This window comes from Grus americana, unplaced genomic scaffold, assembly GCF_028858705.1.
Source record: "Grus americana isolate bGruAme1 unplaced genomic scaffold, bGruAme1.mat scaffold_287, whole genome shotgun sequence".
NCBI lineage: Eukaryota > Metazoa > Chordata > Aves > Gruiformes > Gruidae > Grus > Grus americana.
In genome coordinates, this window is record NW_026561574.1 from 11,499 (window position 1) to 36,203 (window position 24,705).

Genomic DNA, 24,705 nt, shown 5'->3' on the forward strand with positions numbered 1-24,705 from the left:
GGGCAGCTCCAGCCTGTGTCTGTGGTATGTTTGTTGTGTATGTTGTCTCCTGTGCCTTAGCCCTTCCTCGGGTGTCAGCGCCCTCTTTTTGCGCTCAAGGGGTATGACATGCTTCTCGGGCACCATCCCTAGGGTCTTGAATGCCTGTACTCATTGGCGTAGTGCCAATCGGGCGCTTCTCTTCTTGCATAGCAAGCTTACAGCGTGCATCGTTCCTGCATCTTGGAAGTTTCTGCTGGGTGCTCTTCTTGCAGCCCCATCCTAGGCTGTGTCGGGAGCTCTGCTCTAAAGCCGTCCCTTTTCAGGGACTGAAGGTTCTTCTCCGCATCCTTGCGTTCTTAGGTCTTGAAGACCGGCTTCTTGCCACATCCGTCATCTCGGTTTTGACAGTAACTTCTTATAACGGGCCATGACAATCAGTTCTCTTCCGGGGTTGCCGTAGAGCTTCCTCGCCTGGGCGTTGCGCCCTGTCGGTAGTCTTGCTCGACATCGTCTCTGGTCCGGGAGTCATTCTTCTCGCTGAGAGTTTTCTCTCATCTTTGAGTCGCGTGGTTTGTAGCATTCTCTGTAGCCTTGGTCTGTGTGTGTGTGTGTGTGTGTGTGTGTGTGTGTGTGTTGGGTGTGGAGCTGCTCTGCCCGGGGCTGTCGAGTCAGGGTCAGGTGGACTAGCAATAAGAGTGTACGGTTAGTATGTTGATATGCCCAGTCTGGAATGGTTTGGCTCTCACTCAGCATCTGGGTGACTTGTTTAAGAATTTGGTGTGGTTTTTTCAGATGCAGACAGACAAGATGCGCACCAAAGAGCGGCAGAGGAGGCGAGCAGAGCGCCGTATGAAGGTGGGTCGGCCGGTGGTGTTGGAGGGAAGATCTGGCTGGTGGCTCTATGGCTCCATTAAGACTTGTCTGGGCCTTCTTGATTTTTTGAAGGCGTGAAGCTGGATATCAACACGGGAGGTGACTCGGGCCAGGTGAGCAGTGACTAGCAGGCTGAAGTAGTGGTTATTTTTCAGGTGTCACATTGCTGGTGAAGATGCAGGTATCCTTTGTTTGTGTTTTCTAGGTGGGGTGCAAGCAGGGCAGCCCAAAATGATGGAGGCCGGGTGAGCAAGCGGCTGAGGTAAAGGAGCAGGGGAGAGGAATCCGTGTGGGCAGGCTGCGATTTTGGGCGCTGTCTCAGCATGTGCCTTTTGCTTTGTTTTTGGCAGGTGCTGCAGGGAGCCTCGGAGGGGCGAAGCGGCGTGTCAATGAGCGGTCCCAGAAGGTTAGACGCTTGTCAGTGTCTCATACGAGAGCATTATACGGCAACTCATTTGAGCATTTTCCTCTGGTTTTGCAGGAGCCGTGTGGCCACTGTTGGAACTGGATACGCATTTGAGGTGAGCTGGAAAAATAGCGAGGGCGATCCTGGGAATGGTGGCTTTCCGCCAACGCAGGAGTAACTTTGTGTCTTTTGGCATCCTAGGCGCCACAGGCGATGACAGCCACGGTGTCTGTCTCTGGAAGGAGCAGGTGCGTGGAAAGCCACGGTGGTTACGAGGAGGGGGGTGTTGTGGGAGAGGCTGGTGTTGAGCCGTGCGATGCTGACTGACGGCACTGTTTTATTGTTTGTGTTGTGGGTTTCTTTAATGGTAGCTGATGAAGAGGAACCAAGTGACTGCAGGGCCGTCCTGGTTTGCCAATGCGCGGCACGCAGGTTTTCTGCTGTGGATGGTTCCAGATGCCCGGCCCTCTGAAAGCTAAGTTGAGGGACTAGGGCTAGGGAGGGAGCGGGGTGTAGGAAGGGGGCAAGTTTGAGGGTTGCAGGGGAGGGGTTTTATGGTTAGTGCAGGGGAGAGGGCTGTCTGGGAGCAGCCTTCCTTGGGCGGGCGAAGGGAGCAGGTTACCTGTCGGCACAATGCTAGCCTGTGCTGGGCAGGGCAGCTCCAGCCTGTGTCTGTGGTATGTTTGTTGTGTATGTTGTCTCCTGTGCCTTAGCCCTTCCTCGGGTGTCAGCGCCCTCTTTTTGCGCTCAAGGGGTATGACATGCTTCTCGGGCACCATCCCTAGGGTCTTGAATGCCTGTACTCATTGGCGTAGTGCCAATCGGGCGCTTCTCTTCTTGCATAGCAAGCTTACAGCGTGCATCGTTCCTGCATCTTGGAAGTTTCTGCTGGGTGCTCTTCTTGCAGCCTCATCCTAGGCTGTGTCGGGAGCTCTGCTCTAAAGCCGTCCCTTTTCAGGGACTGAAGGTTCTTCTCCGCATCCTTGCGTTCTTAGGTCTTGAAGACCGGCTTCTTGCCATATCCGTCATCTCGGTTTTGACAGTAACTTCTTATAACGGGCCATGACAATCAGTTCTCTTCCGGGGTTGCCGTAGAGCTTCCTCGCCTGGGCGTTGCGCCCTGTCGGTAGTCTTGCTCGACATCGTCTCTGGTCCGGGAGTCATTCTTCTCGCTGAGAGTTTTCTCTCATCTTTGAGTCGCGTGGTTTGTAGCATTCTCTGTAGCCTTGGTCTGTGTGTGTGTGTGTGTGTGTGTGTTGGGTGTGGAGCTGCTCTGCCCGGGGCTGTCGAGTCAGGGTCAGGTGGACTAGCAATAAGAGTGTACGGTTAGTATGTTGATATGCCCAGTCTGGAATGGTTTTGCTCTCACTCAGCATCTGGGTGACTTGCTCAGGAATTTGGTGTTTTGTCAGACGTGGACAGGCTACATGCGCACTGAAGAGCGGCAGTGGAGGTGAGCAGAGTGCTGTAAGGAGGTGGAGCATATTGGTGCTGGAGCTGACTTGGGCCAGATGAGCAGTGACTCGTGGGCTGAAGTAGCAGTTATTTTTCAGGTGTTGCATTGCTGGCTAAGTTAAAGGTATCCTTTGTGTTTTCCAGGTAGGGCACAAGCTTTAGCGTGGCAACATGTAAATGGCAGAGGGGGCAAGGACAAGTGGCTGAGGTAAAGGAATGGAAGAAGGGAATCACTGTGGGAAGGCTGTAGTTTTGGGCACTAACATAGCATGTGTTTTTTTTTTTTCTTTGTTTTTTGCAGGTGCCGCAGGGAGCCTCGGAGGGGCAAAGCCATATGCCGATGAGCGGTCCGAGAAGGTGAGGCGGTTGTCAGTGTATAATCGCATAGCACTATATGGCACCTAGTTTAAGCATTGCCCTTTGGTTTTGCAGGTGCTGTGTGGCCACGTTTGGAACTGGATGCCCGTTTGAGGTGAGCTGAAAGAATAGCAAGGGTGATCCTGGGAGCGGTGACTTCTCCCCAGTGTAGGAGTCATTTTGTGTGTCTGGTGCCACAAGCGATGACAGCTGCAGTGTCTGTCTCTGGAACGAGCAGGTGCATGGAAAGCTGCGGTCCTTCTGAGGGGGGGTTGTTGTGGGAGAGGTTGGTATTGGTGGGTGCGATGTTGACTGCCAGCACTGTTTTCTTCTGTGTTTAGTATTTTAATTGTCGGTGATGAAGAGGAACCAGTCAGCATCTTCTGTTGCAGATGGTTCTAGATCCTTGGCCCTCCTAAAGCTAAGTTGAGGGACTGCAGCTGGGGAGGGAGTGGGATGAGGTTGGGAGTTGCAGGGGAGGGGTTTTAAAGTTTAGTGTAGGGGAGAGGGCTGACCAGGAGCTGTCCCCTTTGGGCAGGCAAAGGGAGCAGGTTACTTGTCAGCACTGTGCTAGACTGTGCTGGGCAGGGCAGTTCCAGCCTGTGTCTGTGGCATGTTTGTTGTGTGTCTTGTCTTCTGTGTCTTAGCCCTTCCTCTGGTCTCAATGCCCTATTTGTGATCAAGGGGCATGGCATGCTTCTCAGGTGCCATCGCTAGGATCTCAAATGCCCATACTCATCGGCATAGTGCCAATTGGGTGCTTCTTTGATTGCATAGCCAGCCTTACAGCCTGGATGGATCTTGTGTCTCAGAAGTTTTTGGTGGGTCTTCTTTTTGCAGCCTCTTTGCATGCTGCGTCAGGAGAGCTGACATTTACAGCCATCCATTTTAACAGAATGGGGCTTCCTCCCTGCATCCTTACATTCTTAGGTCTTGAACACAGGCTTCTTGCCACCTCTGTCCTGTTGTTTTTGACGGTAACTTCTTATAATGGGCCATTACAGTCCATCCTTTTCTGGCATTGCTATAGGGCTTGCTGGCCTGGGTGTTGTACTCTGTAGGTAGTCTTGCTCGGCAGTGTCTCTGGTCAGGCAGTCCTTCTTGCTGAGAGTTTTCTCTCCTCATCCTTGAGTCACATTCTTTATAGCGTTGGTCTTCGCATGCGTTGTGGTGGGTTGACCCTGGCTGGGGGCCAGGTGCCCACCAGAGCTGCTCTCTCACTTCCCTCATTCACCAAACAGGGGAGAAAAGGCATAACGAAATGCTTGTAGGTTGAGATAAGGACAGGGAGAGATCACTCACTAATTATCATCATGAGCAAAACAGACCAAACTTAGAGAGGGAATTCATCTAATTTATTACTAGGCAAAACAGAGTAGAGGAATGAGAAAATAAAATCAACTCTTAAAACACTTCCCCCCACCCCTCCCATCTTCCCGGGCTCAACTTCACTCCCGGCTTCAACCTTCCCCCCCTCAGTGGCACAGGGGGACGGGGAATGGGGGTTACGGTCAGTTCATCTCATGGTGTTTCTGCCGCTTCTTCATCCTCAGGGGGAGGACTCCTCTCATCGTTCCCCTGCTCCAGCATGGAGTCCCTCTCATGGGGTGCAGACCTTCAGGAGCAAACTGCTCCAGCGTGGGGTCCCAAGTCCTGCCAGCAAACCTGCCCTGGCGTGGGCTCCCCTCTTCACGGGTCCACCGGTCCGGCCTGGAACTTGCTCCAGCGTGGGCTTCCCACGGGCCGCAGCTTCCTTCAGGTGTCTCCACCTGCTCCGGTGTGGGGTCCTCCACGGGCTGCAGGTGGAATCGCTACACCCCCTCATCCTTCCTCCATGGGCTGCAGGGGGACAGCCTGCTTCACCATGGTCTTCACCACGGGCTGCAGGGGGATCTCTGCTCCGGCACCTGGAGCTCCTCCTCCCCCTCCATCTGCACTGACCTTGGTGTCTGCAGAGTTTCTTACATCTTCTCACTCCTCTCTCCGGCTGCAAAAGCTCTCTCTCTCTAAGTGTTTTTCTTCTTAAATATGTTATCACAGAGGCACTGATTGGCTTGGCCTTGGCCAGCGGCGGGCCTGTCTTAGAGCTGGCTGGCATTGGCTCTGTCAGACACGGGGAGCTTCTAGCAGCTTCTCACAGAAGCCACCCCTGTAGCCCCCCCGCTACCACAACCTTGCCATGCCAACCCAACACATGCGTGCATTTTGTCGTGGAGCTGCTCTGCCCTGGGTTGTTGAGTCAGGGTTAGGTGGAATAGCCATAAGAGTGTAGGGTTAGTATGTTGATATGCCCAGACTGCTTGGGCAAAGGTTGTGTAGTTGCCTCAGATGGAGTAGCTGTTGCCAGGCTGTGTTGGAGAGTCATTTCCATAGTGGTCTGTGGACATGATGGGAGCTGCCTGGGAGGGGCTATTCAGGGGTGATAAAAGCAGATTGACTCTCAAAGGGGTGAAAGGCCTGTCTGTGTGGGGCTGAAAGTTTGGGGTTTTTTTCTTCTAATTGCAGTGTGTAGTTGGACTGTAGATGCCATTTGAAATTGTTCAGCTATTGCTCTGCATCCTGGTGCGTTCTTGTTATGGTTTAGCCCCAGCTGGTAGCTGAGCACCATGTGATTTTTTTTTTTTTTTTTTAGGTGCACAGCAGGGAAAAGTACCCATGCACCTCTTTGTGGCACCCCAGCCAGATAATTGGGGTGCAAAGTAATGAAATGTGCCTGTGTGCCCCTTTCCAAGGTGCCCCAGCCAGAAATTGGGGCACACCAGCTCAAAATCAAGGTGTTGCCACAAATATAGATTTTGTTATGTGGTTTTAATTTAGTAGCAATCAGGACTTATTAATATTTTTGGGACAGATAACAGTATTAGCTTACATAATTATTAATGGCACTTAATCATCAGCTAGTCTAACTATGCTTTTCAATGGAATTTTTTACAATCAAAACAGTGAGTTAGTTAAAAATTTGAGCAGGGCTAGGGTGACCCAAAACTTACAGCAGGGTTGCATGCACAGATGGGGGTTAAATCAAATCACACGTCTAGACAGGCTGACAAACAATCCTGGATTGTTACAGGCACACAGACAGGCAAATAGTTTTTAACCAAACTGTACAGGCACACACACACGTGGAGCTTGATGTACGAATAAAATTTCCAATTTCATGACACACTCACTTCTATGTGCTGGCATTTGTCAAAGGGTAATTAGCAAATCCTGCAAAATCGGGCCTTTGAGTCCTTACAAAACCATGGATGCATGATCTTTGAATCCTCTTGAAATCTCCCCTGCGAGGTCTTCCAGCTCAGGGGAGATCCTGGCTCACACAGTCCACCGCTGTCACAGAGAACCCAAAGGTCTTACTTTTGGATCATAAGATGATTGTGAGAGCATCGCATTGAGCAGGTCTGTCACATCCCCTATCATGCACCAGCCTCTGGGAACATCCGACGATAAGATGGACTGCTAAAGACTACTCTGAGAGCAATGGGTAGTGGGACCCTCAAACACTAGGAGACACATTTAGCAAAGGGCACCTGGTTAGACAATGACAGGGGATCTGCCAATCGAGCTGGCCCTGCCCAATATAAACTTCCATGTACTGTACAAGGAGATAAAAGTCCCCCACAGTGCGTATGAAGAATAGATTTGGGAAGATAGTCTGGGTTAGCCCTGCTTCGGACAAAAACAAACCCATCTGTGAGATTGCTTTTGCTCAGGGACCTGGGTGCACTCGGTGGGTGATACAAAAGGATGGGGCGGTCGAATGTGTATCTCAAGGGGATCTGATTTTGGGTGTGAATAGCCAATAAATTAAATTGCATGATGTGAATTGCTAAATAACTCTACTATCATATGTCATAGCTACTACAATTGCTATATGCTCTATCCACAGTATTACCACAAGAATCACCCAAATTAATGAAGGATGAACTTTGCTCAGTTTCATCAAAGCATAGCAATGATGGAACTAGAACTGACTTCAGTGACTGGCGCTCAGCAAGTTCCTTGAAATCAACAACTTCGAGGCTCAGACCCTGAGCATGGACCACACCAGCTATGCCAGATGTGAGCTCCAGAAGCAGCCACAACACTCCAACAGTCTACAGCCTTGCTCCTGACCTGAGAGACTGTTAGAGCAGATGGAGCTCCAAGTCATGGACTAAATGAACTCAATGGACATTTTAGAGGCATGGCCCATAGCCTAAGTGAATGATATCTGTGTGTCTAACTTTTTTTATATATATGTAAAAGAGAAGGAAAGTGGTGGTGATTAATTGGAATTGTTGGATGAGGGCAGGATGTAGATGGTTTAGAATAAAGGGTGGATAATATCTGGTTTTGGCTGGGATAGAGTTACATTTCACCAGAAGGGAAGGGGCAGGGCAGCTATTTGTGTAGCCACTGAGGATGGGGCTGGCCCTCCTGCACCAAGGGCTGTGGCTGGGGAGGGGGTCGCCTGTGCTTGCCTAGCCTCGGGAGCTCACGTAAGAGAGAAACAAAGGGGCTGTCACAGACAGCTGCCTCTGACAAGGAACAGCCAGTCCCTGCAGCGAGGAAGGATCCCTCCCAGCGTTCCCCAACAAGGGTCCACCATAAGCACACAGCACCAGGAGTTTGGTGCCTCAGGCAGCCGCGTGTGTGAGCTGCTGTGCGTCCAGGAAGCCTGGTGGGAGAGGAGCGGCGAGGTACCCGCCACCTGCTCCCGGGTAGGCGAGCATCAGGTAGCCAGCAGTGCAGAGGAGGCAACGCCACCAGTTGCCAGCAGCGCACTGTTGTGCATTCTGGCGGTGACCGGTTGTCGCTGTGGAGGGGAAATGTGCAGTAGATGTATGTGGCACAGCGGCTGAACGATGCGGTGGGGTGATGCTCTGGTAGCACCTGGCCAGTGCTGTTGGACCTACCCCTGGACAACTGTATCCTGCAGCAGGGTGGAAAGGGGGAGAAAATGGGAGAAAACAGAAACAGTTAGAGAGGGGAGTGGGCAGAAACAGGGGAAACAGGAACATGGGAAGGAAAATAAGAGAGAAAAAAAATGAGGGTGGAAGAGAACAATGAGGATTCGGGGTAAGGTAAGGCACAATTTGGGGCAAGAAAGGCAAAATCGTAAAACAGAGTCTCTGAAAACGGGGGAGGAAAACCCCCAGGTAAACTAAAGGAAAAACCAGGAAGGACACAGGACAAAACCAGGCAGAATGGGGAAAATGGGTCAGTGGGGGGGAATTGGGAGCAGTTATGGGGCACTTGGGTGGTAGGTGTGGGGTGACTGGGAGATAGGGTCAGTTATGGGGCAGTGGGGACACTTGTGGGTCTGGCCCTTGACAAGGGTCAGACCTGGAGTTCCTGGAGGTGGTGACAGAGCAGCTGAGGCTGGTGTTTTTGGTGGGGGGGGGATGATGGGGACACCCCAGCCCCTGAACACACCAGTATGGCCCCACACTGCCCCCCCCCGTCCCAGTACTCCCAGTATGATGCCCAGCCTGATCCCAGTATGGGATGTAGTATTAAAGAGCAGGCATTCTTTATTACAGCACCGGATGCACAGGGGCTAGCTCCACCTATCACACCTACCTTAAAACAAAAGTTCATCCTTTATGTATCTTAAAGGTGTGAACATTCATCCATTTTCTGAGAAGTCTCCGCCTCTCCGCCTATCTACTACTTTTACACGATGCTGGCGTCGCAAAACTACGCTACGCACGCGCGGGGGTCTCGGGTGGTCGTCGGTGGTCATCTGGGCAGTTAGCCCCCCCCCACTCCTTTTCCCTTTTATGGTCACGAGTCTCAAGGACAATTTCTTCTCCTCGGATGTTTCCCAACTCTGTCATCAGGCCAAGCTGTTCTTCCTTATCGACCCTGTTTAGGCAATCCCAGCAGGACGGTTCTCTTCTCAAGGTTAGGATGTATTCTCCGTACACGTTAATCGCTCATAGGCCTTGTTAAATTCAAAGCTAGTCGTTGCTCCGTAAAAGAATTTCTCAGTATTTCCCCCCTTTGAGACTTCCAAAGTAAGATCTCTTTGGGACTTTCACCTAGATGGCATAATTTTGATATTATCATTTTTGACCGTCAGGTACATGCAATTGGGTACAAGACCATGTGATCAAGGTTAAATATTGAATCACAATACAACACCATATACACAAACAACTGCAGCTATGATTACTACAAATAATTCCTTCAGTCAGGTTAGGTTTGGTAGCCGTGAGGTTAACCAATTCCACCACAAGTGGGAAGATTCCTTTTCCTTTTGCCACTCTTCCACTGCCCTCTCAATCAAATTGACTTCTTTCTGTTGGGTCTCAATACCATGTTCTTGTCCTATAAAAGCACAAATTCCTCCTTGACTAGCTAACAGATAATCTAGGGCCGTGCAATTTTGTAGACTCACCATTCTATTTTGGGCCATTTCATAAGATGTAAAAGGGAACCCTGTTCCTCCCAACATTATCTGTGAGCATATCCAACAATTTGTCACATTAAGCTCTTTAGCCAATCACATTTTCATCTCCTCATAAAGGTTGTTGTGATTTGTCCCCCTGGTTAGCTGAACAGTTAGTAACATTGTGGCTATTCCAACCAAAACACACACAGCTTACTGGCTCATTTTCATGTTGATTTTTGAATTTTCTTATTTGGAGAGGTTCTTTATCCAATGAGCAGACCTTCCATTGAGCTTCTTTTGGCTATGATGCTGGTTTTACTCTAGTATAATCGATCCAGGACTCCTTCCCTGCAACCTTAACAGCAGTAAAAGTAGTTAATATCACTTGATACGGTCCTTTCCATCTTCGCTGAAGGAGTTCCTCGTTCCAGACCTTGATATAGACCCAATGTCCAGGCTGGTAAGGATGAACCTGTGTATCCAAACCTTGAGGTGAAGAAAGAGGTGTTACATGTATCTGAAACAAGGAAACAATCCTTCCCATTTTCATCGTGTATTCTTTTAAATCCCAATTTCCAAATACATGAGCCAAATTTTGAAGGATTTCAGCCACAAGGCGGGGATCCCTATCAGAGGACATTCCTATTGGTACTCCAAATCTGGGAATTATTTCTTTCATTAATACCTTTACTACTTCTCTCGCCTTGTCGGTGCTACAGGGAAAAGCCTGCGGCCATCCAGAAAAGGTGTCCGCTACTACCAATAAATATCGGTAACCATTTTGACGGGGCAATTCAGAAAATAAAAAAACCTATTTGCCAGTAATCTCCTGGACTATTACCTTTTCTAACGACTCCCATAGGCAGCCATCTAAAATTTTTGCCTGATATCACAGCCTATCCTTTGGAAGGTTAATGTGTTTATTAGGGACAATCAAAAGATGCCCCTCCCCCTTAGCTGCTTCCTTAGCCGCCTGATCCACCAACCTGTTTCCCACGTAGATTTCGGTATTTCCAAAGTGATAAGCCTTACAGTGCGTCACTGCAAACTCTGCCGGTAACCGGACGCTCTTTAAGAGCTTTACCATAGTTTCTCCATATGTAATGGGGGACCGTCGAGCTGACAATAGACCTCTCTTTCCAAATAGCTCCGTGAGCATGCTCCACTCCAAAGGCATACTTGGAGTCTGTCCAAATATTTACTCGCTTTCCTTGAGAGCACGTTAATGCCCTTTCAAGTGCCACTAATTCCACCTTCTGTGCTGAGGTGTTAGGTAGAAGAGCCTTTGCTTTAATCGCCTTTTCCTGAAAAACCACCACATAACCTGCCAACCATCTTCCTTTTTCCACGTAGCTGCTTCCATCCGTATATACTTCACAATCAGGGCGTTCAAGCGCGGTATCCTTCGGGTCCTCTTGGCTAAAGTAGACCCGTTCGATTGTTCGAGAACAGTCCCATTCTATTTCCCCGCTATTTTCCAAAGAGGTGGATAGAAATAATACAGGATTAAGCATAGATGTTACCTTTAAGTTCACCTCATCTGTGTCCAAAAAGATGGCTTGATATTTCATCATTCTGCTCGGCGATAACCAGCGATTTCCTTTTTGCTCCAGTACCGCCGTCACCATACGGGGCACCTACGCGGTCATCCGTTGCCCCGTAGCAAACTTCCGTGCCTCTCGAATCGGCAATATAGTCGCCGCTATGGCCCGGAGGCAGGACGACCAGCCTTTACTCACGTTGTCCAGCTGTTTTGAAAAGTATCCCGCCGGTCTTTTCCGGGATCCCAAATGTTGGGCGAGGACTCCCAGAGCTAGGTGAAACCTTTCACAAACGAACAATTCAAAAGGTTTAGTCAGATTTGGTAGTCCTAGAGCTGGGGCCATCATTAAGGTTCTTTTAAGCGAGTCAAAGGCTCAATGACACCGCAGGGTCCAGACCAACCTGTCTCCCAATTCTTTCAATGCCTCGTTAAGAGGTTGTAACCCACACCACCCTGCCGTTCCCAAAAAAGCCTGCAGTTCCCTTTTCAAAGTCAGTTCCAGTATTTGACATATAGCTTCTTCCCTCTCTGTCCCCAGGCTCCGCAAACCTGGGGAAATAGCAAACCCTAAATATAATACCTGTTATTTTAGTAGTCGAGCCTTCTTTTTAGATGCTCGATACCCCACGCATCCCAAGAAATTTAAAGGGCTTATAGCAATTTCCATATACTTATCAGGTGACTCGGCCGCAATTCACACATCATGCACACATTGCGGCAAAGTAGAGTCTTCGTGATGTTGCTTCCATTCTTTTAACTCTTTGGCTAATTGATTCCCAAACAGAGCGGGCTATTTTTAAACCCCTGGGGAAGAACCATCCAAATCCATTGATTTTTTCGCCCTGTCGTGCAGCTTTCCCATTTGAAGGCAAACAGTTCCCGACTCCCCTTGTTCAAGGGTATGCAAAAGAAAGCATCCTTTGAGTCCAGAACTTTAAACCTGTAAGTCCAGAACTGTAAACCATGTGTCTGTTTCTTTAATTGTCTACAATTTGATTGACAGCTCTCAGGCCTCGTACCAGACGGTACTCATTTGAATGAGGTTTCTTTACCGGCAGGATCGGAGCGTTAAACGCTGACTGGCATTCAACCAATAGCCCGAATGTTTTAAAATTATTTATTAACATCTCTAATCCTACTCTAGCCTCTAACCGTAAAGGGTATCGTTTCTGCCTTACCGGTTTAGCTCCCGGCTTTAACCGAATCTTCACCAGTTCCACGGCTCATGACCTTCCCGGAATTCCACTGGCCCATACCAACGGGATTACCGCATCCTCTATTTCCCGCAGGATTGCCGTTTCCACCAGATCCTGTAACGTATAAACTTCAGCATCTAAAGATTTAGATTCAGGTATCTTTACACAGATCATTCCTCTTTTGAAATTTATTTGTGCTCCGACTTTGGTGAGGAGGTCTCTTCCCAGCAAGGGAACGGGGTGCTCTGGCATGTATAAAAACTGATGGGTTACTCGCTGTTTCCCAGTATTAAAATGTAGCGGTTGAAAGAACGGTCTCTTTTCTTTTTTTTCCCTGTAGCACCACCACCAACTACATTCTCTTGGCTTAGTTTCCCTTTATAAGTATTACTCATTGAGTAGGCCGCTCTGGTATCTACCAGAAAATCTGTTTCCTCATTCCCCAATGTTATCGTGACCGAGGGTTCCGTTGGGGCTTCTTTCGAGACTTCCCCCAGTCCTCATCATCGATCAGTATCTCCACCTAGGGTAAGCAGCCTGGCGGCTATTTGCGCCTGTTCTGGCCTTAGCCCCGACTCTCCCCCTCTCCCTCGGGGGGCATTCTCTTTTCCAGCGTCCCTCCCGTCTGCAAACTGCACGCCGATTCGGACCCAACCGAGCGGATGCTCCTCTTCCCATTCCTCGGTAACCCCTTACTGTGCCTCACCTTCCTCTATAGGCTCCTCCAGGAGCCCCTGCTAAAGCAGCAATCAGTCTCCCATCTCTTAGATTTTTTTCCCTTCGAGCCTGTCGTGTCTCCTTTTCTTTCTCCCTATTATTAAAAACTATCCATGCTTCCTCTAACATCTTTCCCAAATCCCTTGAGTCTGCCCTTTCTAATTTTTGAGGTTTCTTTTTTATATCTGGTGCCAATTGTCCCATCAAGCTAGAAGCCAGTTGGACAGCCTCTTCTGGTTTTGCAGGGTTCAGATTAGTATATTTCCTGGCAGTGACTCCACGAAGGCGGACGGGGATTCATTTGGTTGTTGCTTAACCTCATATGATTTGGACCAGCTGATCGTTCTTGGCATAGCACGCCTTACACCAAATAGTATCTGTCTCCGACACCTTGCTAAAAGCCCCCCGGGGTCCGGCCGGTTGGGATCCCACCCTGGGTCTACGGTAGGAAAATTCCGATCTACCCTTCCCTGCAAATCCCCATTAGCACGTGCCCCTCCTACCTGTTTCTGGGCAGTGTTTAATACCATCTTTTTCTCAGTTTCATCTAACAATGTGTCCGTTATAACCTGCATGTCATTCCAATCAGCGTCCTGAGCTCTAATTATGATTTCAAACACCTTTGCCACCCTTTCTGGGTCTTCCCTGTAAGTACCTGCCATTTCTTTCCAGGATCTTAGCTCTGTTATTGAAAACAGCACTTTAACTGTTACTGGCCCATTATTTCCGACTCCTTGCCCGAGAGGAGCTTGAATAACTCCCCTCGTCTCTTCCCGTCTCCCCCATGTTCTTCCTGCAATCGGGCTAAATCCTTCCGCCCCGCCAAGTCATCCTGCTCTTTCACGACTCCCGCCTCCCGTTCCTCTTGCGCTTCTAACTTCACCATCCTGTCTACGACCGCTCCCTCTCTCTCCTCTTACGCTGCTGTCATCATCATTTCTTATCCACAGGGTTCTCCTATCTCCATCGAGGAGCAATCATTAACTCCAAATCACCCTCTCTCTCACATTTCAAGCACCTTTTTCCAATGCTACAGGCTGAGCAACATCTTTTCAAATTCCTGCTCCACCCCCCATCCGCTTTCCTTTACCAGGGCTATAACCATAGGGTCCTGCGGAGCAAGCCCGCAAACCTTTTGCCACTCCGGATGATTTCTTAACGTAAAGAACAAATCTACATACGGTACTTCATCCCGCTTATTTTCTCTTCTACAAAACAACATTAATTGTAACAGGGTGTTATATTTTAACATTCCATTATTTGGCCGTACAATGGCCAACAATTGTTACAATATTCCACAGGCTGCCTCAGAGCGAGAAGATCTCCCCGCACCTTTCTCCAATATTTCAATATACATCCGACAGGAGATTTTTTTTAGAATCCCCCGTTCCGCCGAGGGTTTATTACCCGTTACAAAATAGTACGAAACGTAACGCAACAACACTAAACCAATAATTTAACACAAAATAACAAGATGAAAACACAAAAGCAATGATTTAACACAAAATAACTGGAAGTCGGGGACTCGAACCCCTCATACCAGCGGGACTCTAACCCACCTCTTCCAAACCCGGGTGTCCTTCAGACTTTCGTCCGATAGGATCGAATCCTTCCCTTAGGCACCTTTGTAGGCCAACCCCGCGAGGCTTTCGCCACGCCTTACGGGCAGGCAACCTTTAACGTCCCTTACTTTAGTGTCCCTTAAAGAAAAGAATGCCTTTACCTTCCCAGGGGTCTTGCTCAGAGCTCTTCAGTCCAGGGATCAGAGGTTCTCCCCGAGAATCCCTCGGTGCCGGCTGGAGGTCCTACTATCCCGCGGATCCATCTGGGTTCAGAAGCAGAGTCCCATCCGGGTCGCCAGAAACTGTTACCGAAACACCGGAAAAGAACTCCTTAATGCTAATGTAGTATTAAAGAGCAGGCATTCTCTATTACGGCGCCGGATGCACGGGGGATAGCTCCGCCTATCACACCTACCTTAAAACAAAAGTTCATCCTTTATATATCTTAAAGGTGTGAACGTTCATCCATTTTCTGAGAAGTCTCCGCCTCTCCGCCTATCTACTACTTTTACACGATGCTGGCGTCGCAAAACTACGCTACGCACGCGCGGGGGTCTCGGGTGGTCGTCGGTGGTCATCTGGGCAGTTAGCCCCCCCCCCCACTCCTTTTCCCTTTTATGGTCACGAGTCTCAAGGACAATTTCTTCTCCTCGGATGTTTCCCAACTCTGTCGTCAGGCCAAGCTGTTCTTCCTTATCGACCCTGTTTGGGCAATCCCAGCAGGACGGTTCTCTTCTCAAGGTTAGGATGTGTTCTCCGTACACGTTAATCGCTCATAGGCCTTGTTAAATTCAAAGCTAGTCGTTGCTCGGTACAAGAATTTCTCAATGCTACGGATGCATACGGGCTCCCTCGGGCACCCAAGGGTGGATAGAGGATCCCACGGGTCTCCACAGGAGCACGTGTGCTCCCACGGGCTCCCTTAGGCACGTAAGGGTGCATAGAGGTTTCCACAGGCCTCCACAGGGGCACGTGGGCTGCCACGGGCTTACACAGGTTCCCACGTGCACACGTGGTCTCCCACAAGTTCTCGAGGCTGCATAAAGTCTCCCACAGGTTCACACCTGATCCCGCAGCAGCACTCGGGCTTCCGCAGGGTCCTACAGGCTCCCACGAGCCTCCACGGGCTACACAGGATCCTATGGGTTTTCACGGGCTTAAACGGCCTCCCATGTGGGCACGTGGGCTCCCACAGGCTTCCACAAGTTCCCACAGACTCTCATTGTCTGCCACGGCCTCTCACAGTCTGCCACGGCCTCTCACAGGTTCACGCGTGATCCCACAGGCTCTCGCAAGCTCCCACGGGTGCACACAGGCTCCCTCGGGCACCCAAGGGTGCACAGAGGCTCCCACAGGCCTCTACAGGGACATACGGGCTTTCACAGGCTCCCACAGGCCTAAATGGGTTCCTGCAGATGCACGTAGCCTCCCACGGGTTCTCGAGGGTGCATACGGGCTCTCACAAGTTCCCACGGGAGCACCAAGGTTCCCAGAAGCGCACATGGGCTCCTACGTACTCCCGCAGGCTCCCACGGGTTCAGATGTGCCCCCACGGCCTCCCACAGAGGCGCACGGGCTCTCGCGGTCTCTTTCCTGCATCCTGCGTTGTAAAATTTTTGCTCTATGTCTACTGTTATCAATATGTCTCTCCCTGTTTTTAAATTGTTTCCTGTCTGTCCTTAACCCGTCGCTTCTAAATTTTCTTTCCTTCTCTATTTTTATCTAGTTTACCATCTTCCCGCTTTTTATTCTTTTCCTTTATTTCCTTAATCTTGTTGCTTTTAAGACTTTTTTCTACATCTACTTTTAGCTAGTTCCTGTCTCTATTTTTTAATGCTTTCTTGTCTGTTGGGTACTCCCTCAATTTTACAATTTTCTTTATATGTCTCCATTTATTTAGTTTCTTGTCCTTATTTTTTTTATTTTTCCTCCTTTAATGCATTTATTTTTCATTTTTTTCCACATCTACTTTTATCTAGTTTTCTCTCCCTATTTTTAAATCTTCTTTTCCTCTCCCTTGTACCCTTTTGCCTTTTAAATTTTCTTTCCACATCTACTTTTAGCAAGCTGTCTACCCCTATTTTTACTACTTTCTTGCTTGTCGCATCCCCTGTTTGTTTTTAAGTTTTCTTTATGTCTTTTGGGTTTTTCCCTTCTCCGTTCATCCCGAGGCTTTAGAGAGTCTCCTCAGCACACTCTTACCTCTGGAACGTAATTTGTAGCCCTCTTGGTCTGTCAGGATGTGTCCTTGGGTCATCACTCTTCCTTAGAGCGGTCTTTTTGTCCTCTGCTCCCTCTCTCTTGCCTCCAATGGGTCACGTCTTCCTCAGGACATCTGCACCCTATTCAAATCCCCTCCCGTGTCCTTTTGCGCCCTCGAGCCTCCTTCGGTCTCTCTGGCCACCTTTTGGGGTTTTTTGTGCCCTGCAGAGCGCTCCCGCGTTACTCTTTGCAGTTTAGGATGTCTTCGTTCGGCTCCCGGCCCCCTGACGGCATCCATACCTTGTCGAAGTCCCCTTCTGAGTTCCACATCGTTATCTCTGAGGCTTCTTTGATCTCTCGGGCTCCTTCGGGACTCTTCCGCTCCCTTTGCCGAGCCCTCGCGAGACATCCCCTACGCCCCGGAGCCCTGTCGGGAGGGCGCTTTGCACCCCTCTTTTCCTCTCAGAGCTCTTCCCGAGACCGCACCCGTTACCCCGGTCCTCTCCTCCGTGCCGCGCACTTCCGTTCGGTCCCCCGAGGGCATCCGTGCTTTGTTCAATTCCCTTTAGAGCTCATCACGGCCCCGAGACTTCTTCGGTCTCTCCGGCCCCTTCGGGACCTCTCTAATCTCTGCGACGATGCTTCTCGTTCCTTTGGAACCTTTTCGGAAGCCATCTTTTTCCTCCAGAGCAGTCTTTTTGTTTTCTGTCTTACAGTATGTTTCTGCTTGTTTCCTGGTACCCCAAAGATGTCTATCCTTGGTGCAGCTTGCCTCTTGAATTTTCCAGAGCAGGCAACAGCCTTCGTCCATTTCTATCGACACATCTGCCATAGTGTTATTTGATGTGTCTTATAATTTATTTTAGTTCTAGCTACATATGTGTTCGTCAGGCTGCATCATAGAGTTTCTGATACATTTTTTTTGTATTTTCATGGTTTTTTGGTGTCTTCTGTCCTTTAGGACACATCTAATTTTGTTAAGGGAGTCAGTCAGAGAGACCGACGAGGTTACTCGAGTCATCAACAATTTAAAGTAAATAATTTACTTTGCAACCAGAAATATTTTTAAGAAGGTATTCTTACAGGATTTATTTCTGCTTTGTCATTCAGTCTCGTCTAGAACATAGATCCAGTAGAGGTTAGATCGCACGTGTCACCTACGCTAGAGGCGATGCGTAACCCCATAGCATCGTGAGTTTTTTACAGGAAACTAAAGCACACAATTTTCAGTATCGCTATTGCATTTAACAAACTGCTTTCCTATGTAGTTTGATACGACGCTTATCTTTTTCTCTCTACGCCCTGGAAAAATTAAGTTTAATTACCTTCCCGTTGCCGATGCAAAAGTTGAAGCTGGGATAAAAGAGCAGGCATCATCATTTCCAATAAGGATCGCTTTCTCCATTCAGGTGCTTTGCAGGTCACAAACTCAAGGCAGATCAGAAAACCCACGGCGCCTCCTCTGGCCGCCTTTAAGCCTTCTGGTGGTCGGCCCCTCCCCTTTCCCAGGGGATGGTGGGAAGGGCAGTGGGCGGGGCCCAGGGTATATGAGCCACAGGCCTCTGCTAGGGAGCTCATTCAGCTCCTGGGTTTCTCTGGTGTCAGTGCTCTGCTATTCCTTCAGTTGATGGCAGTTTTTGAGCTGGCTCAGCTGTTTGTTTTGCTGTTTAGGGAAGCGGACATATCTGAGGTAAGAGCATCAGGAATAGTTGAGGTTAAGCAGGATGGAGAGAGGAAAACACACCTGTATGCAGGTATGGGGGGTTTTTTCCAAGTTAATAATTTTGTATTGAGCTTTCAGGGGTTTGCACATCTGGGATTTAATGGTAAGTAACTTTTTTTATTCCTAGTTCATTGTATTTTACTGGAATTCCTGATTTTATTGGAGATGAAACCTTGTTTTTTCACTAGCTTTGCTGTTTACTGTGTAAGTTGATGATGTCATCTCTTCTAATAAGACCGATGGTGAGATTATGTAGCAGGGTTTAGGGCGAGCATCTTGTATGCATCTGTCGATGGAGTTCTAGTATTTCTTAGCGAAACAGCACAAACATAAGGCGTGGTGTATTTCAGGGTACAGGACAGCTCATCGCCTTTCCCGGTCACCCACAGACTACCACGCCATTTCTAGAACCTCCGCAGCTTGCGGCAGCCCCCTCATAGATTATAAGCATTAGGAATTCACTTATTTTCTGGGCCTATAGCAGAGCCTAGACTTTGCAGGAAAACAGAGGAGAGGACTTGCCTGCAGAACACAGGAAATAGCTCAGAAGAGCAGCTCTTGAGGAGCTGTTAGAAGGAATGGGGTTCCTTCCCTGGGAGTTTGGGAGAAGAAAAGGGGTTTCTACAGTGTTGGGACTGGAGGATGGTTCATCAGCCCTTCTCAGGTCAGCTTTGCAGTTGGATTTGGATGTCGATGAGGTCTGTTCTGTTTTAGTCTCTCTGCAGCTGACAGGAGGTACGATGGTACAGAGATGTGCCGTAAACCATCTGTTCCTCTGTGTCAGAATATGCAGGGCTGAACATAAGAACAGTCTTGTCGAGTGATGAGTATATCAAAATATGCTCTCCTGAACTCTCTGCTTTTCTGTGCCTCTTACTTTCTTCATTCCCTGACTTCATTTTTGCATCTATCCATTCACCGTCCACCTGGATTTCACAGTTACTTAGAGACCCGGACTAGGCGTTTGTCTCTAGCACAGGCTCGAGTGACTGTATTTGCTGGAATTTCTTGGAGAGGAGGATGTGTTACCTGTGCTCATTTAAAAAACAAACAATCAAAAAACCAAAAACAAAACCCCCAAAAACCTGCAGCCACGGGTCTTTTTCTTATTGTGGTCCTGCCATGCAAGCTTTTCCTACTTTCTAGTTTTGCCTTAAGCACACGGCGAGGCTTGCTCTGGTATCGGTCACGGCAGTTATGTTTTCTTGTTCATATTTCTCTGTTGTGTTTTAGCACCGGTTTCTGTAGTTGCAAGGTGCCCGTTTTGGATCCTTGAGATGCCGTGTCGTGATCGTCACGCTTTTGCCGTTGGCCGACTGCCTCTGTAATTCCCTGAAGGGCTTTGTAGGTAAGGAGGTAGTTTGCGTCACTCGCCACCCGAGCTTCAGCACGGCAACCTGTAAGCGGCAGAGGCGGTGAGGGGGAGCGGCCGAGGTAAAGGAACGAAAGATGGGAATCGATGCGGGCAGGCTGTGGTTTCGGGCAGCACCTTGACACGCGCATTTTGCTTTGGTGGTTTTCAGGTGCCGTAAGCAGCCTCGGAGGGGCAAAGCCATATCCCAGTAAGCGGTCCGAGAAGGCAAGCCGGTCGTTGGCAGGGCTGCCGTCCCAAAGCGGGAAATGATGGGCGCTCAGATCAGCATTTCTCTTTGGTTTTTCAGGTGCCACGCTGGCTGTTTTTGGAATTGGATGAGGATTTGAGGTGAGCTGCAGTGGTAGCAAGGAGGAGAATAGGACCGGTGACTTCTGCAAGAGTTACAGTAATTTCGCATCTCTTGGCATCTTAGGACCACAAGCGATGATGGCTACAGGGTCCATTTCCAGAAGGTAAAGGGGAGCGGAACGCCACGGCCCTTCTGAGGAGGGGTGGTATCATGGGAGAGGTTGGCGTTGACCGGTGCGATGGCTTACTGATGGCACTGCTTGTTTATGGGGTAATTTTATCCAGATGATGAAGCAGAACCAGGTGACTGCAGCACATCCTAGTAAGCTGATGTATGGTAGGTGTGTACTTGTTGTGGATGGTTTCGCATCCCTGATTCTCTGACAGCTAACTTGAGGGGCTGGGGAGGGTCTGGGAGGAAGGGACAAGGTAGTAAGTTGTGGGGGTAGGAGGGGTGAGCGAGCAGAGGCATTTAAAGTTAGCGTAGAGGAGAGGCCTGTCTGGGATGAGGAGGGGGCAAGTCTGGGGGTTGCCCGGGAGGGGTTTCATGGTTAGTGTAGGGGAGAGGGCTGTCTGGGAGCGGTTCCTTTTGGGTGGGCCAAGGGAGCAGGTTACTCATCAGCACCGTGCTAGACTCTGCTGGGCAGGGCAGCTCCAGTCTGTGTCTGAGTTGTTGTATATCTTGTTTTGTGTGTCTTAGCCCTTCCTCGGGTCTCAATGCTCTCTTTGCGCTCGAGGGGCACGGCGTGCCTCTCGGGCGCCATCGCAAGGGTCTCGAATGCATCTACTCATTGGCATATTGCCATTCGGGCACTTCTTTTCTTGTGTGGCAAGCTAACGGCGTGGATCGATTTTGCACTTTGGAAGTTTCTGCTGGGACCCCTTCTTGCAGCCTCTTCCCAGGCTGTATCAGGAAATCTGACACACTTTGAGCCATCCCTTTTCAGGGACTGGGGCTTCCTCCCTGCATCCTGATGTTCATAGGTCTTGAAGACAGGCTTCTTGTGCATCCATCGTTTTGGGTTTGACCGTAACTTCTTATAATGGGCCATCACAGTCAGTTCTTTTCTGGGGTTGCCATAGAGCTGCTTTGACTAGGTGTTGCACCCTGTAGGTCATCTTGCTCGGCAGCATCTCCGGTCAGGGAGTCCTCCTTCTTGCTGAGAGTTTTCTCTCATCTTTGAGTCACGTTGTTTGTTGCGTTCCGTGTAGCCTTGGTCTGTGTGTGTGTGTCTTGGGCGTGGAGCTGCTCTGCCCGGGGGTGTCAAATCAGGGTTCAGTGGAATAGCGTGTGGTTAGTACATTGATATGCCCGGACCGCTTGGGCAATGGTCGTGTAGTCGCCTCTGATCGAGTAGCTGTCAGCAGGCTGTGTGGAGCAGCATTTCCATAGTGTTCTGTGGAGATGACGGGAGCCCCCTGGGAGCGCATGTTCAGGGGTAGTGAAAGCAGATTGACTTTCAAAGGTGTCAAAGGCTTGTTTGGGTGGGGCTTAATGTTTGGGGGTGTCTTTTAATGGCGGTTTCTAGTCGGGCTCTGGATGGTATTCCTAAATGGGAACAAGATCTCTGGAATTGTTCAGCTATAGCTCGGCATCCGGATGACTTGTTTAGTAATTTGGTGGGGTTTTTTGTCAGATGCGGAGAGAGAAAATGCGCAGCAAAGAGCGGCAGAGGAGGCGAGCAGAATGCCATAAGGGGGTTGGTCAGCCGGGCATGTCGGAGGGAAGATGGGGCCGGTGGCTATATGACTACATTAAGATTTATGTGTATGGCTCGTTTTATTTGGAAGGTGTGAAGCAATGAGCAATGCAGCCTATCACCGCTGGAGCTGACGTGGGCCAGGTGAGCAGTGCCTAGCGGGCAGAAGTAGCAGTTATTTTTTCAGGTGTCGTATTGCTGGCTAAAAGTATCCTTTTGTTTGTGTTTTGCAGGTGGGGCGCAAGTGTCAGCATGGCAACATGTAAACGGCAGAGTGGGCGAGGACGAGCAGCAGAGGTAAAAGAGGGGGAGGAAGGAATTGGTGTGGGCAGGCTGCAGTTTTGGGCACTGTCTCAGCATGTGCCTTTTGCTTTGTTTTTTTGCAGGCGCCACAGGGAACCTCGGAGGGGCGAAGCCACGTGCCGATGAGCAGTCCGAGAAGGTGAGGCGGTTGTCCATGTCTAATAGCAAAGCATTATACGGCACCTAGTTTGAGTGTTTCTCTCTTGTTTTGCAGGTGCTGTGTGGCCACATTTGGGACTGGATGCCCATTTGAGGTGAGCTGGAGGAATAGCGAGGGCCATCATGGGAGCAGTGACTCCTCACCAACATAGGAGTAAATCTGTGAATCTTGGTGTCCTAGGTGCCACGAGGGATGACAGCTGAAGGGTCAGTCTCTGGACCGAGCAGGTGAGCGGGAAGACACGGTGCTTCTGAGGAGGGGGGTGTTGTGGGCAAGGTTGGTGTTGACTGGTGCGATGCTGACTGACAGCACTGATTTGGTGTGGTTTTTTGTTTGTTTTTCCTGCAGATGAAGAAGAGGCACCGGGCAACTGCAGGAAGATCCCAGTTAGCTGATGTGCTATGTGCATATTGTTTGTTGCAGATGGTTTGAGATCCCCAGCCGTCTGCAAGCTAAGTTGAGGGACCGTGGCCGGGGAGGGAGCGGGCTGAGGAGGGGGCAAGTTTGGGGGTTGCAGGGGAGGGGTTTTATGGTGAACATAGGCAAGAGGGCTGTCTGGGAGGAGTTCCATTTAGGCAGGCAAAGGGAGCGGGTTGCTCATCAGCATGATGCTAGACTGGGCAGGGCAGTTCCAGCCTGTGTCTGCGGTATGTTTGTTGTGTGTCTTGTCTTCTGTGTCTTAGCCCTTCCTCGGGTCTCAACGCCCTCTTTGCGCTCAAGGGGCACGGCGTGCTTCTCGGGCGCCATCCCTAGGCTCTCAAACGCCTGTATTCATTGGTGTAGCGCCAATGGGGCGCTTCTTTGCTTGCCTCGCAAGCTTACGGTGTGGATCGTTCTTGCGTCTCGGAAGCTTCCGGCGGGTCCTTTTCTTGCAGCCTCATCCCTGGCTGCATCGGGAGCTCTGCTCTCCAGCCGTTCCTTTTCAGGGACCGAGGCTTCTTCTCTGCATCGTTACATTCTTAGGTCTTGAAGAGAGGCTTCTTGCCGCATCCCTCGCCCTGGTTTTGACCGTAACTTCTTATAACTGGCTATCACGGCCCATTCTTTTCTGGGGTTGCCATAGAGCTTCTGCGCCCGGGCGTCACGCCCTGTAGGTCATCTTGTTGGGCAGCCTCTCCGGTCCGGGAGTCATTCCTCTCGCTGAGAGTTTTCTCTCATTTGTGATTTGTGTTGTTTGTAGCATTCTGTGTAGCGTTGATCCCTGTGCGTGTGTGTCTTGGGCGTGGAGCTGCTCTGCCCCGGGTTGTCGAGTCCAGGGTTAGGCGGAATAGCAATAGAAGTGTACGGTTAGCGTGTCAGTATGGCCAGTCTGGAATTGTTTGGCTCTCGCTCGGCATCTGGCTGACTTGTTTAATTAGTTTGGGGTTTTTTCAGATGCAGAGAGAGAGGGAGCGCACCAAAGAGCAGCACAGGAGGGGAGCAGAGCGCCGTAAGGAGGTGGGTCGGCCAGTGGAGTCGGAGGGAAGATGTGGCCGGTGCCTATATGACTCCATTAAGATTTGCGTGTGGCTTTTATTTTGAAGGTGCAAAGCTGGATATGGACCCCGTAGGACACAGACACGGGAGGTGACTCGGGCCTGGTGAGCGGCGACTAGCGGGCTGAAGTACAGCAGTTATTTTTCCGGTGTTGCACTGCTGGTTAAGATACAGGGAGCCTTTGTTTGTGTTTTCTAGGTGGGGCGCAAGGACGGCAGCCCAAAACGACGGAGGCCAGGTGAGCGAGCGGCTGAGGTCAAGGAGGGGGAGGTAGGAATCGGTGCGGGCAAGCCGCAGTTTTGGGCAGCGTCTCAGCACGTGCCTCTCGCTTGATTTTTGGCAGGTGCCGCAGGGAGCCTCGGAGGGGCGAAGCCGCGTGCCGACGAGCGTTCCGAGAAGGTGAGGCGCTTGTCAGTGTCTAATAGCAAAGCACTCTATAGCACCTAGTTTGAGCTTTTCCTTCTGGTCTTGTAGGGGCTGTGCGGCCGCCTTTTGGACCGGATGTCCGTTTGAGGTGAGCTGGAAGAGCAGCGAGGGCGGTTGTGGGAGCGGTGACTTCTGACAAACGTAGGAGTAATTTTGTGGCTCTTGGCGTCCTAGGTGCCACGAGGGATGACGGCTGCAGGGTCAGTCTCTGGACCGAGCAGGTGAGCGGAAAGACACGGTGCTTCTGAGGAGGGGGGTGTCGTGGGCGAGGTTGGTGTTGACCGGTGCGATGCTGACTGACAACAATGTTTTGTTTGTTTTGGTGATGTTTTTACTGTAGGTGAAGAGGGTCCAGACGACTGCAGGAAGATCCCAGTTAGCCGATGCACGATGCGCGTGTTGTTCGTTGTGGACGGATTCAGATCCTCGGCCCTCTGAAAGCTAAGTCGAGGGACCGGGGCCAGGGAGGGAGCGGGCCGAGGAGGGGGCAAGTTCGGGGGTCGCAGGGGAGAAGTGTTGCGGTTAGCGTAGGGGCAAGAGCTGTCTGGCAGCGGTCCCCTTGGGCGGGCACAGGGAGCGGGT

The 24,705-nt window shown here is 50.2% G+C and overlaps 2 long non-coding RNA genes across 3 annotated transcripts; both read left to right on the top strand.

The window, feature by feature from the left end:
* Positions 1 to 1,072: 1,072 nt before the first annotated feature.
* On the top strand, positions 1,073 to 8,014 carry LOC129200557 (uncharacterized). Of its 2 annotated transcripts, XR_008574976.1 has the most exons (10): positions 1,073 to 1,117; positions 1,206 to 1,261; positions 1,337 to 1,376; positions 1,463 to 1,509; positions 1,633 to 1,740; positions 2,865 to 2,924; positions 3,018 to 3,073; positions 3,149 to 3,188; positions 3,415 to 5,847; positions 6,963 to 8,014. It is a non-coding gene; the product is annotated as an uncharacterized LOC129200557 (long non-coding RNA). The 2 variants fall into 2 exon arrangements; XR_008574975.1 differs by having other exon boundaries at positions 3,415 to 8,014.
* A 13,869-nt stretch (positions 8,015 to 21,883) lies between these two features.
* Positions 21,884 to 22,318, top strand: LOC129200555 (uncharacterized). The gene is made up of 4 exons (XR_008574973.1): positions 21,884 to 21,902; positions 21,992 to 22,055; positions 22,145 to 22,200; positions 22,276 to 22,318. It is a non-coding gene; the product is annotated as an uncharacterized LOC129200555 (long non-coding RNA).
* The last annotated feature ends 2,387 nt before the right edge of the window (positions 22,319 to 24,705 follow it).